Source organism: Balaenoptera physalus (genome assembly GCF_965194825.1).
Source record: "Balaenoptera physalus genome assembly, chromosome: 4".
Classification (NCBI taxonomy): Eukaryota; Metazoa; Chordata; class Mammalia; order Artiodactyla; family Balaenopteridae; genus Balaenoptera; species Balaenoptera physalus.
The window spans coordinates 94,110,387-94,122,548 of NC_138891.1; the positions used below are offsets into that span (position 1 = coordinate 94,110,387).

General features: G+C 41.1%; 1 pseudogene across 1 annotated transcript; it reads right to left on the reverse strand.

Annotated features, from left to right (window-relative positions):
- Positions 1–1,972: 1,972 nt before the first annotated feature.
- On the reverse strand, positions 1,973–9,069 carry LOC309660240 (calcium-binding mitochondrial carrier protein SCaMC-2 pseudogene; annotated as a pseudogene). The gene has a single exon. The product of its transcript is annotated as a calcium-binding mitochondrial carrier protein SCaMC-2 pseudogene (transcript).
- Between the last annotated feature and the right edge of the window lie 3,093 nt (positions 9,070–12,162).

The window sequence follows — 12,162 nt, forward strand, 5'->3', positions numbered from 1 at the left end:
CTACGTCTCTGAGTCTATTTCTGTTTTGTAAATAAGTTCATTTGTATCATTTTCTTTTAGATTCCACATATAAGTGGTATCATATGATTTGTCTGTCTCTGTCTGACTTATTTAGTATGATAATCTCTAGGTCCATCCATGTTGCTGCAAATGGCATTATTTCATCCTTTTTTATGGATGAATAATATTCCATTGTATATATATATACCACATCTTCTATATCCATTCATCTGTTGATGGACATTTTGGTTGCTTCCATGTCTTGGCTATTGTAAATAGTGCTGCCATGAACATCGGGGTGCACGTATCTTTTTGAATTAGAGTTTTCATCTTTTCCAGATATATGCCCAGGAGTGGGATTGCTGGGTCATATGGTAATTCTATTTTTAATTTTTTAAGGAACCTCTACACTTTTATAATATAGATCTTGGATTCATAAGAGTCTACTTTCAAATATTATTATAACCTTTCAAGTAAAGTGTAATGGTGAGACTTTCTCAGTATTTCTGCTCCTCCCCTAGAGGCAAACAACCAATTCTCCCTCCTTAAAAATGTTTCCTGAACTCTTCTCTCCTCCCCCATTGCAATGAATTCTGCTTGTATCAGTGCAGGCTCTTGAGCATGTTTAGGTATCCTGCCTCTCTCCCACTGGCAGATGGCTTTTGCCTGTTAGTACAGGCCTAACCCAGTGGTAGTTGATCTTGCCAAGTGTCATGGCAAGTCTTGGTGAATTGGAGGTCTTCTGCTCCTTCCCTAACAGCAGACTTGTCTCGTATGAGAGAAGGTTCCAAGATAAGGGCAGATTCTGTGCCTGTCCTACAGTGGCCGCTGATCACCATTTCATACTTATGAGAGTCCTGAAGCACTAACGGTGCCTGTAGGTGCTGCTACTCAACTCTCAAACCTACTCCAACCCTTGATGTCCACACCACCCAGATGGCATTCACAGGTCTTCTGCTTTGCCACTAATTTTCTGTGAGGGCCCCATGGAGGCCTGTGAAAAAGACCTGGAGAATGGATGAAAATTCCCCTTACATGTGAGGCTGCCAAGTATTCTAAACTGTTAAACTAGCTCACAGTGAGTCATTATTAATTTGTTAAATTTCAATTGTTTCCTTCTTACTTGCTTTTATTGAGACTACCTTCTTCCTCTCTTCCTATCTTGTACTACACAAAATGAAGCCATGTGCTTTACTTCTCAAAGGGGCTTTTTTCCTTTTGAAATAAAGGTTATCAAGTTTCCTTGTAGCTTCAACTCTGTAAAGGGCTCCAAAAATTATGCTTTGATAAGTTATTAAACTTTTTCTTGTTGTTAGAGTTTTAAGTTCTCACTTAGCACCAAGTAACATAGCACTGAAATACATAAAGCAAACAAGGCACAGGGTAGTACAGTCTACTCAGCCAATAATCACAATCTATGGCAAAGTAGCAGCATGCTTGTGGCTGGCTGCTGGTTCATTATTTAAAGGTAAAACCTTAAGTTGTGAGTATTCATCACAATCCATGCATGTGCAAACATATGCTTGTATACATCAAAAGTTTCCCAACACAGTTCTCACCCTTTCTACATCTCATGAACTTTGTATTTTCTTGTTTGATTCTATTCTATTCTATTCTATTCTATTCTATTCTATTCTATTCTATTCTACATAAAATGTTGACTTTTACTTGATAAATTGCTTTCCCCACCCACTAATTAATAAAATTATAGTTTAAAAAACATTGTCTTAAAGTATATTTCTAGAAGTGAAATAATTGTTTCAAAAGTACACATTGTATTGTCTCTCTTTTAATAGATAAATAAATTTAATAAAATCTGTTAAATTTAACAGATTTTAATAAAATCTGTTAAATTTTATACTATGAAAAACCCTTGCCTACCTAACAAAAATGATGACAGGAGGTACTTGAGGAAAATAAGTAAATGCATCAGAAAGTGCTGAGATGAATGCATAAACATGGAATGTCTGTCTATCTATCTATCATCTATTCATGAATATAACAATTAAAGACAAATAGAAATGTTTAATATAAATAGTAAACTTCTCTCTTCTCTCTCCTCTTTCCCCATCCCACTAACCAAATTAATTACTGTAATATCTTTAATGTTTTCTGTGTTTCTTTCTTAAAATTTTGTATGCAAGTTCAAGAAAAGGCATATACACCTTTTATACAGATAGTATCAACAACTCACTGTATTCTATATCATTTTATAACATACTTTTTTCCCTCAGTTAATCCATCTTAGAGATATTAAGCACTTATTTAATTCATTGTAAACTTCTGCCTAATAAGGATTTTAAAAATAAATCAATCATTTTCTTATTTATGGATATTTAGATTTTATTTTTCAGTTATTAACTCTTACACACAATGCCACAATCAATAATCTATCTTGTATATATTAGGCCATATTTTTAAAATTTTATTTATTTGTTTTTGGCTGCATTGGGTCTTCGTTGCTGTGCGCAGGCTTTCTCTAGTTGCGGTGAGCGGGGGCTACTCTTCGTTGCAGTGCACGGGCTTTTCATTGCGGTGGTTTCTCTTGTTGTGGAGCACGGGCTCTGGGCGCACAGGCTTTAGTAGTTGTGGCACGTGGGCTCAGTAGTTGTGGCTCGCGGGCTCTAGAGCACAGGTTCAGTAGTTGTGACGCATGGGCTTTGTTGCTTCGCGGCATGTGGGATCTTCCCGGACCAGGGATTGAACCCGTGTCCCTCGCACTGGCACGCGGATTCTTAACCACTGCGCCACCAGGGAAGTCCTAGGCCATAGTTTTATTTCAGCCTTCCCATCAGATAAGTACCTAATAATGGAATTACTAGATAAAAAAGCATATGTATGTTTAATTTCGTTATTGGTATATTGCCTTCCCAAAGGCTGTTTCAGTTTATTCCCCCTCTGATTATATGTGAGAATGCCTCATTATTCAGATCTCCATCATAATCCTAGCATTGCAGTTGCTTTGCTGGGATGAACCACTCTTATTCGTAGTATTTATTATTCTTTTAATGTTTGAGTTAGTTCTGTTTAATAATATAGTGTGTGCATGAGAATGAGTGTATGTGTGGGCATTGTGTGTGTGTGTATGATTTTTTCCATCCATATATCGTGGGAGACTGAGCTGTAATATTAATTTGGGATGTCACATTTTATCAATGTGAAACATTTTTAAAAATCTTAACAAATTTCAAAATGTTTTATTTATTTCTATGTTAAGTTTTTAGATATATGTTGCAACATAAAAATCACCCCCAAAACTTAGTGACTTAAAATAATAATATTATTTCCACTAATTCTGGGCTGACGGGTATCAACAGGATAGTTCTATTCCTGGCATTTTTAGAGATTATCAACAATTTAAATTTGTTGAAAGGAGGTAATGTGTACTTCTACATATTATTAATGTGTAGTAATGTGTGCTTCTATATATTATTAATGTGGAAGATTAAAATGGGATAAAAACTGATGTGGAGAAAGGAAATTAATAAATATGTCTACTTTGGGTATGAAACCTGATGATCAAATAAACATTTAAAAATGATATTTCCCCAAGTGATTGATTTTGGCTTATATTAATAACAATGAGTTATTGAATCTGCTCTTATTGACAACACGTTTTGTATCAGTTCCCCTTTGAACAGCCTGATGGCAACATCTATAAATGGGCATGATTCTTCTGTTTCCCACCCTAAATTCCCCATATAGTTCTGTCTATTTAGTTATTATATGTCACCTACCATCTTTGCTCAGAAGCACTTTGTGGACAGAACACATTCAATCAAATGTAGGCTAGGAAATGCAGCTCTGTTGACTAAACTGATTCTTGAATTTCTCTCTAGGGCACAACCTTAAAACACAACCTGAAACAACATTTTGCTATTTAATTCATCAGCAGAAAATAGCTATGCTGAGATGAAATAAAGTTAGGACTGCGTGAGTTAACATGGACATTCGGTATGGACAGTGATTAGAGTTTGGGTTACTCAGATACTCTTTTAAGTAAGGAAACATAGGAACAATGTTCCCAAACTCAGGAATTATAATTGTAAACATACATTCTTATACTGTGGATGGAACTTATGCTTGTGGCTACAGGGTAGGGAAAAGCAGAAAATCAACATTGTTACAATAATTTTGACACCTCTTTGAGGAACAAAGTTAGAAACTCAAATCAGGGTGCTCAGTATTTGAACCAGAATAGATCAGTCCTTGGATGCCCAGTCAGTGCTACTAACATTGCTTTTTGGAATTGCATTATTCCAGCTGGAGATTCTTCATGTCAGTTTAATCATGAGCCCATTACCTTGACTTCTGCTATCATCACTTCCAAGTATTTATATAGCTTTGAAAGTATCTACATAGCTTTGCATTTCCCTCACTTTGGGAAGGCCGAGCCAATTTTTTATTAGCTTCTATTGTTTCCAAATGTTCAGCACTGAATTTAATTGTGCAGAGGGGGTGGCTTTAATGCTTGATACTAACTACTGTCAGCACTGTTCTGTAATCTCGTTCTTATTTGCCTCTCCCATGCTCCTTATTAATAAACTTCATACCTTGCAATCAAATTATTAATTTAGTCACCACCTTAGCAGCATGAGCAAAAAAAGAGAGAGCCAGTGTTCTACATTTCAAGAAATAGATCTTGAAATGAAAGTCCTACTGTTCAACTGATATCTTGCTTCTACCCCCTGCCTTTGTACTTTGTTATAGACAAGTGGCTCTACCGTATATGATTCTTCATCCTAGGCCATGTAAGCCTGCCATAAGTAGAAGCCCACAAAAATGCATTGTGATGGCAACTTCAAAGAGGATTGTGTCTTGCTCCCACTGAGACATAATATAAAAGAAACAAATATATATATATGGAGAGACACAGAGAGGGAGAGAAAACAGCAGAGAGAATGCACGCTGGTAAGATGATAAGATTTTGCACTCTCCTTTCTGAGGTTCTACTGGGTATAAACAGGAACAATTTAAAACCTAATGCAAGTTCATTGATTTTTTTTGTTGAATATGAGACTGCATGCTTATCATCATCTCTGGCTCTAATTCCTTTCAGTGGTTTACTATAGTTTTCCAGTTCAAGTGCTACAATAAGTTAGGGAGTACCAAACAGGCCCTCTTAAAGTCTTGAAGGTTTAAGAGAGAAATCTGGAAATGAACTAAAAACACTTATGATGGACAATTTCTATGTCTACCTTACCCTGTTTACTGATCAATCATTTATTTTTTTTTTCATTTCTGAAACAACTTTGTTAGAAGGCTGTCTTACATGACAACTTCCAATTCTTTCTTAATTTGCTTTGTCACCAATTCCAGTTATAACTCTATTTACATATAACAATAAATCTTGCATTGACCTTTGCATCCTATTTAAATTGTCTTCATCAGGCCGTTCCAGTGAATGGAAGTGTGACTGTGCTGTGGCACGTTGACCAGCGTTATTGAGCAGGGGTAGAGGGGGGCCCAGGACAGAGGGAGCCCACTTCACAGGTACGGGTGGGGAGCCGGCCTCCCTCTCCTCTGGCCCCCACCACAAACTCACAGTGATAGGCACCTCACTGCCTTGTCCTTCAAAAAGGGCGAATAAAGAAATCCCTCCCAGTCCAAGAAATGATTTGGACTTCCATCTTCAACAGGGTTGAGATTTCCCCCACTCTTCCTGCCCACTGATCAAACCCTCAGATCCTAAGGCTTCCTAGGTGCTGGCCCTGCCCTGACCTGAAAAAGGACTGTCTCACCATGATCAGGGCCCTTCTGCCTTCTTGCCTTTCTTCTGTCACCAGTTCCGAGAGGAATTTCTTTGGACAGACACGATGCAGCATCAAGAAGGGTCACTCCCACGGCCCCCTCCTTCCTCTTTCCACCCCACCTCGCAGGTGTTGGGAAGGTGCAGTCAACCAGGAACATAAATATGAATAAAAAATGAACTTGAAAATGACAGGCTATTAATTAAACAAATCTATAAAAATAGTTAGGACATAACTCTGTTCAAATAAATAGGCTCCAAGCCGTGTGATACGTTGCATCAGTGGAATGTGAGGCTGGTCCCACTTTGCCCCAGTTGGGATTGGACACGAATCCCCAGGGTGTCAGAAACAGACTTTAATGCAGTCCACAGCATGCATAGTCCAGCATGCCCGAGTACTGGCCTGTCTTGCGCAGGGCCATGCGGGTCTTCAGGACCTCCCTCGGGTAGCTGCTGCTCTGGGCGATGGCTCCTGCCAAGGACCCTGCCACAAGTCTGTCGTGAATCTTCAGAGTCTCTTGGTCACTCCCAACGAGACGCTTGATCTGCGTCATAGGCCATGAACTTGATGGCCGACTCGGGGGCAATTTTGAGGACGTTGATGCCGTTGCCGCGCCAGAGTGATTTGGCCCCTCCTTCTCGAATCATCTGGGTGAAGCCACCCACGATGCACATGTTGTTCCTGCGGGAGGCGTGGACCTGCATGAGCACCTTGAGTCTGTCCAGGGGGGGCGTGCAGGTTCTCGATACGGCCCCCGCCCCACCGCCGGCCACCAGGTGTCTCCACCACATCCCTGTCTGCCTCTCCTCCACCGTGAATTCATCGGGGACCGTCAGATTCTCACCCATATCAAAGATCGTGGAATGCTTCCAGTACAGGATGATCTCAGGGATGTTTTCCACGGGATGCAGGAGGCGATAGTCTCGCCACCGTTCCAGTCGATGGTCATCGTATCATTCTTGTCCACGCTCTGAGGATTTTTTCTGTCTGCTGTTCAGATATCTTGACTCCCAGGTCCCGCAGGGACTGCATGATCTCTTGCGCGTCGATCCGTCCATCATTCTTCTTGTCCAAACTCTTGAATACCAGCCTCAGTTTCTTCTCGTGATCTTGGAGATAATGGGCAAACTCTTCAAAGTCTAGCTGCCCATCGAGGTCTTTGTCGCCAGCTTGTACAATTTTCCGGAGCTCGCCCTCTGTGCGGTGCAGTCCCAGGAGCCGAAGTCCCACGGCCAGGTCGTTGACACACAGGCGGCCTTCGCGGTTGACGTCGAGAGTCTGGAAAAGGCTCCAAAGGCGCAGCCGGTGGTCCGGGCCCCCGCAGACAGCGCCGCCGCAAGGGTCCACGGACGCCGGCTATGAGGCGGCCGACTAGGCGGTGGCGGCGGCGTCCGGCGGCGGGGAAGCCATGCAGCGGCACAACACACTGCTCACCATCGGGCGCGAGGCAGGGGTGATGGGCCGGCGGGGAGAGCGCGGAAAACACGCAGGTGTCCTCAGTCCAGTAGCGCGGACTCCAGGTGCCAGCAAGCTGGCGGGACGGGCAGCTTCCGGGTTGCTCAGTCATTTAAATGTCTTATCTTTCATCTGTCTCCAATACATTCCCCTATGTAGGGTAATTAATTACACTATTTTGACCCCTCCATAACTGTGCTGTACCTATGGCAAAAACTTCATTCTAGATACCTTATTCATTAGACCTTCTATTTTGATTCTGTCCAATATTAGTTCCACTTTTTAATTAAATTTCATGCTAAATGACTCTCTTTATCGGTTAGTTGAGAATAACAAAAACATGATGTTTCATACAATTTTGAAATTTAATAATTAAAACATCTGGAAATGCATTTTTTTTTTTTTTTTTTTGATTCAAGAGAATCTAAAACCCCATTAGGAAACTTTCTTTTGTCTGACTAATGATGTATAAGAACAGTGAGAGTCATGGGTGATGGATCCTCTTGGAAGAAATCAATTACTGTCTCATCCACTCTTTCCCTGTGGGAATAGAATGAATGTCAGTACAATTCCAGTTGGCACAAAACCTTGCAAAATGTTTCCCTTTTCTTGCTAACATTTGAAAACATTTCAAGTAAAAGAAGGCACTAAACCTGATGTTTGTGTAATTTCTTTCTCTCTTCTTGCCTTTCTTTCACTGGATCACAGAAGCAATGCAAATTTCACTGGATTAATATGATTCAGTTATTATACTCTGAAATGTTTAATTTACCCTCATTGTAAGAATTTGAGAAATATTTAAACTTTCTTTTCTTTTCTAAGCTGATTTGAAATCCAATAAGATAACTCTGAAGTAAACTTAACATTCTTAATTTGTGTGAATAATTGGTCTCTTGCTGATGGGGTTGGTGACAAAAGAGAAATGACAAACTAATGTCTCTTATTCTTTAATTATTGTATGAGCCAGCAACTGTCTTCCTCAAGCTCAGCCATAGGCTAAAGCTGTAATGTTAAAATCATAAATATCCTGTTTTTGGCACAAAAAATCCTAAAACAGTAGTGGGGAGGGGCATTAACTATTCTCTTATCCTGCACAACAATTTGGTGTAGGTCCAACTCAAGCAAGCTATCACCTACTCTCCCTGGCCAAAATTATCTGTTCACTCTGAAGAAATTATGCTCTTCAAAGACCATGAAGCTTCCCACTGAACGTCATGTGATGTTTAAAACCAGTCGCGGTGGTGGTAAAAAACTAAAAGAACTTTACATGTTAGATAGATGAATGAGTAAAGGAGATTTCTAATGCAAACAGAAATACTATGAGTAGGTAAACTGGAGACTAGCTACATTGCTAATAAAGTCATACAAACTCAATTGAAATAAATGAGACTGCTCTAGGTCACCAGTTTGCAACCTTTGGAGAATAGATCAATATTTTTAAGGCACCTTTTAAGAAACACTCATCTTAAAATATTCCTGGAGTGGAGGGGAAACTTCCATGGTTACAAATGTTGGAGAAACTCTGCACATGATACATCTTCTTTTGCAGATTTGTAATGTATATCAAACACATTAAAACACAGTCTCTAAATGGGGTGCATCAATATCATAGGGTGCACAAGATAATTCAATAGGAGGTAGGAAGGAAACTTGAGAACATTTTTTAATATTTATTTTTATAATATTTCTATTTCATTTTATTTTTGTGTGTTTTATAATGTATATAACATTATCACAACAGTGAGTTATTCAATTTACATGTGAATACATACACTTCTATTGAGAATAATGCTCAATCGTTACTGATGTATGAAGAAAAAATTTGCACACTTCATTAATCTTAGAACTTCTGTAGTAAAACATTACTTTGGGGCTTCCCTGGTGGCGCAGTGGTTGAGAGTCTGCCTGCCAATGCAGGGGACATGGGTTCGGGCCCTGGTCTGGGAAGATCCCACATGCTGCGGAGCAGCTGAGCCCGTGAGCCACAATTGCTGAGCCTGCGCGTCTGGAGCCGTGCTCCGTTACAAGAGAGGCGGCGATGGTGAGAGAACCGCGCACCGCGATGAAGAGTGGCCCCCGCTTGCCACAACTGGAGAAAGCCCTCGCACAGAAACGAAGACCCAACACAGCCATAAAAAATAAATAAATAAATAAACAACAAAAAAAACACATTACTTTGAATTTATATCACATAGGCGACTTTATGTATATGTATGTATCACTGATTATGATCCAATGAAACATACTTTGTGAATCATGGTTTTAGTAGCCAGAAGCTTTATTTTTTCCAGACAGGATGCTTCCATTTACTATATCTGCTAACAGGGGAATGACAATGACCTGGATTTTAGAGTGTGTTTTGCAAATTCAATTATTCTTTGGAAGTCTTTATCAGAGAGGACATAACTAAAGGAAAAGTATCAAGAAATAGAATTTTGGGACTTCCCCGGTGGCACAGTGGTTAAGAATCCACCTGCCAATGCAGGGGACACAGGTTCGATCCCTGGTCCAGGATGATCCCACATGCCATGGAGCAACTAAGCCCATGTGCCACAACTACTGAGCCTGCGCTCTAGAGCCTGAGTGCCACAACTACTGAGCCTGTGTGCCACAACTACTGAAGCTCATGTGCCTAGAGCCTGTGCTCTGCAACAGGAGAAGCCACCACAGTGAGAAGCTCACACACCACAATGAAGAGTAGCCCCCGCTCGCCACAACTAGAGAGAGCCCGTGCACAGCAACGAAGACCCAATGCAGCCAAAAATAAATAAATAAAATAAATAAATTTAAAAAAAGAAAAGAAGAAGTAGAATTTTTACCTTACTTGCAAGCTAACAAGTTCGTCTACTACATATTAATGGATACTGTTAAAAGATATGCAATTCCTGGGTCAGAGATGAATGATGGCCTGACTGGTAGCCAGAGTGTCAGCATTTTGGGGTAGGGGTAGGGGCAGTTCTCTAAGATCCAGTTCCCACAGGTAGACATGAGGCAGGCTAGATAACAGCTGCACACATCATGAGCTGCTTTCAGGAGGGGAATCCTGAGATTCGGTAGTCTGGATCTTTCATAATGGGCAAAAGCATGCTTCCACTTTGCTTTGGATAAATACAATATCTCTGTCTTTCAAGGCTGTTCACTATCCAGACATCCTTGAAAAAACGGTCTTGAATTAAAGGCAATCAGTGCCTCTGCTTGCAAGATACGCAGAAACATGCAAAATTCACAGAGAAATGTCTCCCATTTAAGCTGTGCTAATGGATTTGGCTTTACAAAGAGTAAGCCAACATACCTGCACCTAGCCAATGATCTCTTTCAAATCCTTCCACACAGTATCATCTTCATGGATACACAACCAGTGCAAACACACAAAGCCCTACGCTCAGAAACCACACACCGAACTCTGGCTTAATGGCCTGTGATTGCATCTCATTGTTGTCTTGAAACTCTTAATAATCTTATCTTAGACCTTATGTTTGGTAAATGAAGTCCTATGAGACAATGGAGCAGTTGGCAGGCCCTTGGAGTCTTGGTTTATGCATAATCCTGTCTCTTGCCACCTCCCTGCCTCCTGGGAACGGGTTCTATGCCATCTACTGTCCCTGACACCCCATACCCTTGCCCAGCCTCCCCATCCAGGAAGGATGTTACTCTCTCCCTGGGGCAGCGACTAGGTTGTGTTAGTTGGGAGAGGCCTTTGTTTGCTATTGCCCTTCTCCCCACACAGACGCCTTGGATGGGCTGCGGTGGCAACCATGTCACCCTAGGCTGACAGTTACACATGCATCCAGAGGGTGGCCAGGCTGAGGCTAGGTGTGGGTGGGAGAAAGCCCCTAGCCCACCCTTGATCCAGTGCATCCTGAGTACTGAGGATGCATCCGTGCATGCACAGGGGTTTAAAGACCCTGGATACTGCCTGTGCACCATGGTTGCGGCGGCAGGCCTATGGGAAGAGGAGGTGCCTGGCTCAACTTTTCCAGATCACCACCACCCCTCCCCACCCCCCTTCAGGTCGCAATACATCAGTCTAGCAGCAGGCAGGAAAAGTTGCCCAGCACGTACGTCCTGAGCCACAAGCATTGGCCCCTAGGCACAAATAAGTGTTTGCATTGGCCTCATGAGTATACCAGTTCCCAAGGGAGCACTCCCCCTGCTGACTCCATGCCTGGCAGGGCATCTTTTCTGCCTTCCAACCTTCCTGAATCTAGTTTTCATTGTCTTTTCTAGTCATTTTGAGGCACCCTCCAGGGATTAACTCTGGAACACAAATTGTATAATTTCAGTAATTCTTTAAATGAGTTAGTGCCTTTATATTTCCAGTTAAAACTGACATTGTACAATATAAAAAGAAATGCTTAAATTAAGTGCTAGTAATTTAATATTTTAATTTTTCTTTACTTAGAGTGGCATTATATGACAAAGAAAATACATAATGGCAAGCTGAGAGAAAGACAGCAGAAGAAAGGAAACGTTTATATCGAGTACTTTTAGTGCTTTTTTTCCTGCTTTTGCAACAAAGGTCCTTGCATTTTCATTTTGCACTTGGCCACTGCAATATATGCATCAAGCTCTGCTCACTCAAGATATCCCTGCTTCACCTCACCCTTCACCTGAGAACTCACTGGATTTGAAAACTGTTAGAGGAGGTGTCCATACTCAGTTTGCGTATCATACTCTCTTTCTTCCACTTTTTACAAGGGACAAGGAGTCCCTGCTTCTCTTCTATCAAGGAGGTAGTCCTGCAACTTATCCCCTTGCATCCTGCACCCTTTACTCTTGTTCTTATCAGGGACTTCCCACTTGGATTTATCCTCTCATCTGAATCATGAAATCTTCACGTTTTCCACCTCTCCTGTATGAGTCATACAAACATGCACTGTTAACTTTAACATGTACATATAACATCACATACAAAACAGGAAAATCTCGTAATCCCACCACCCTGCTTTTAGTTGCC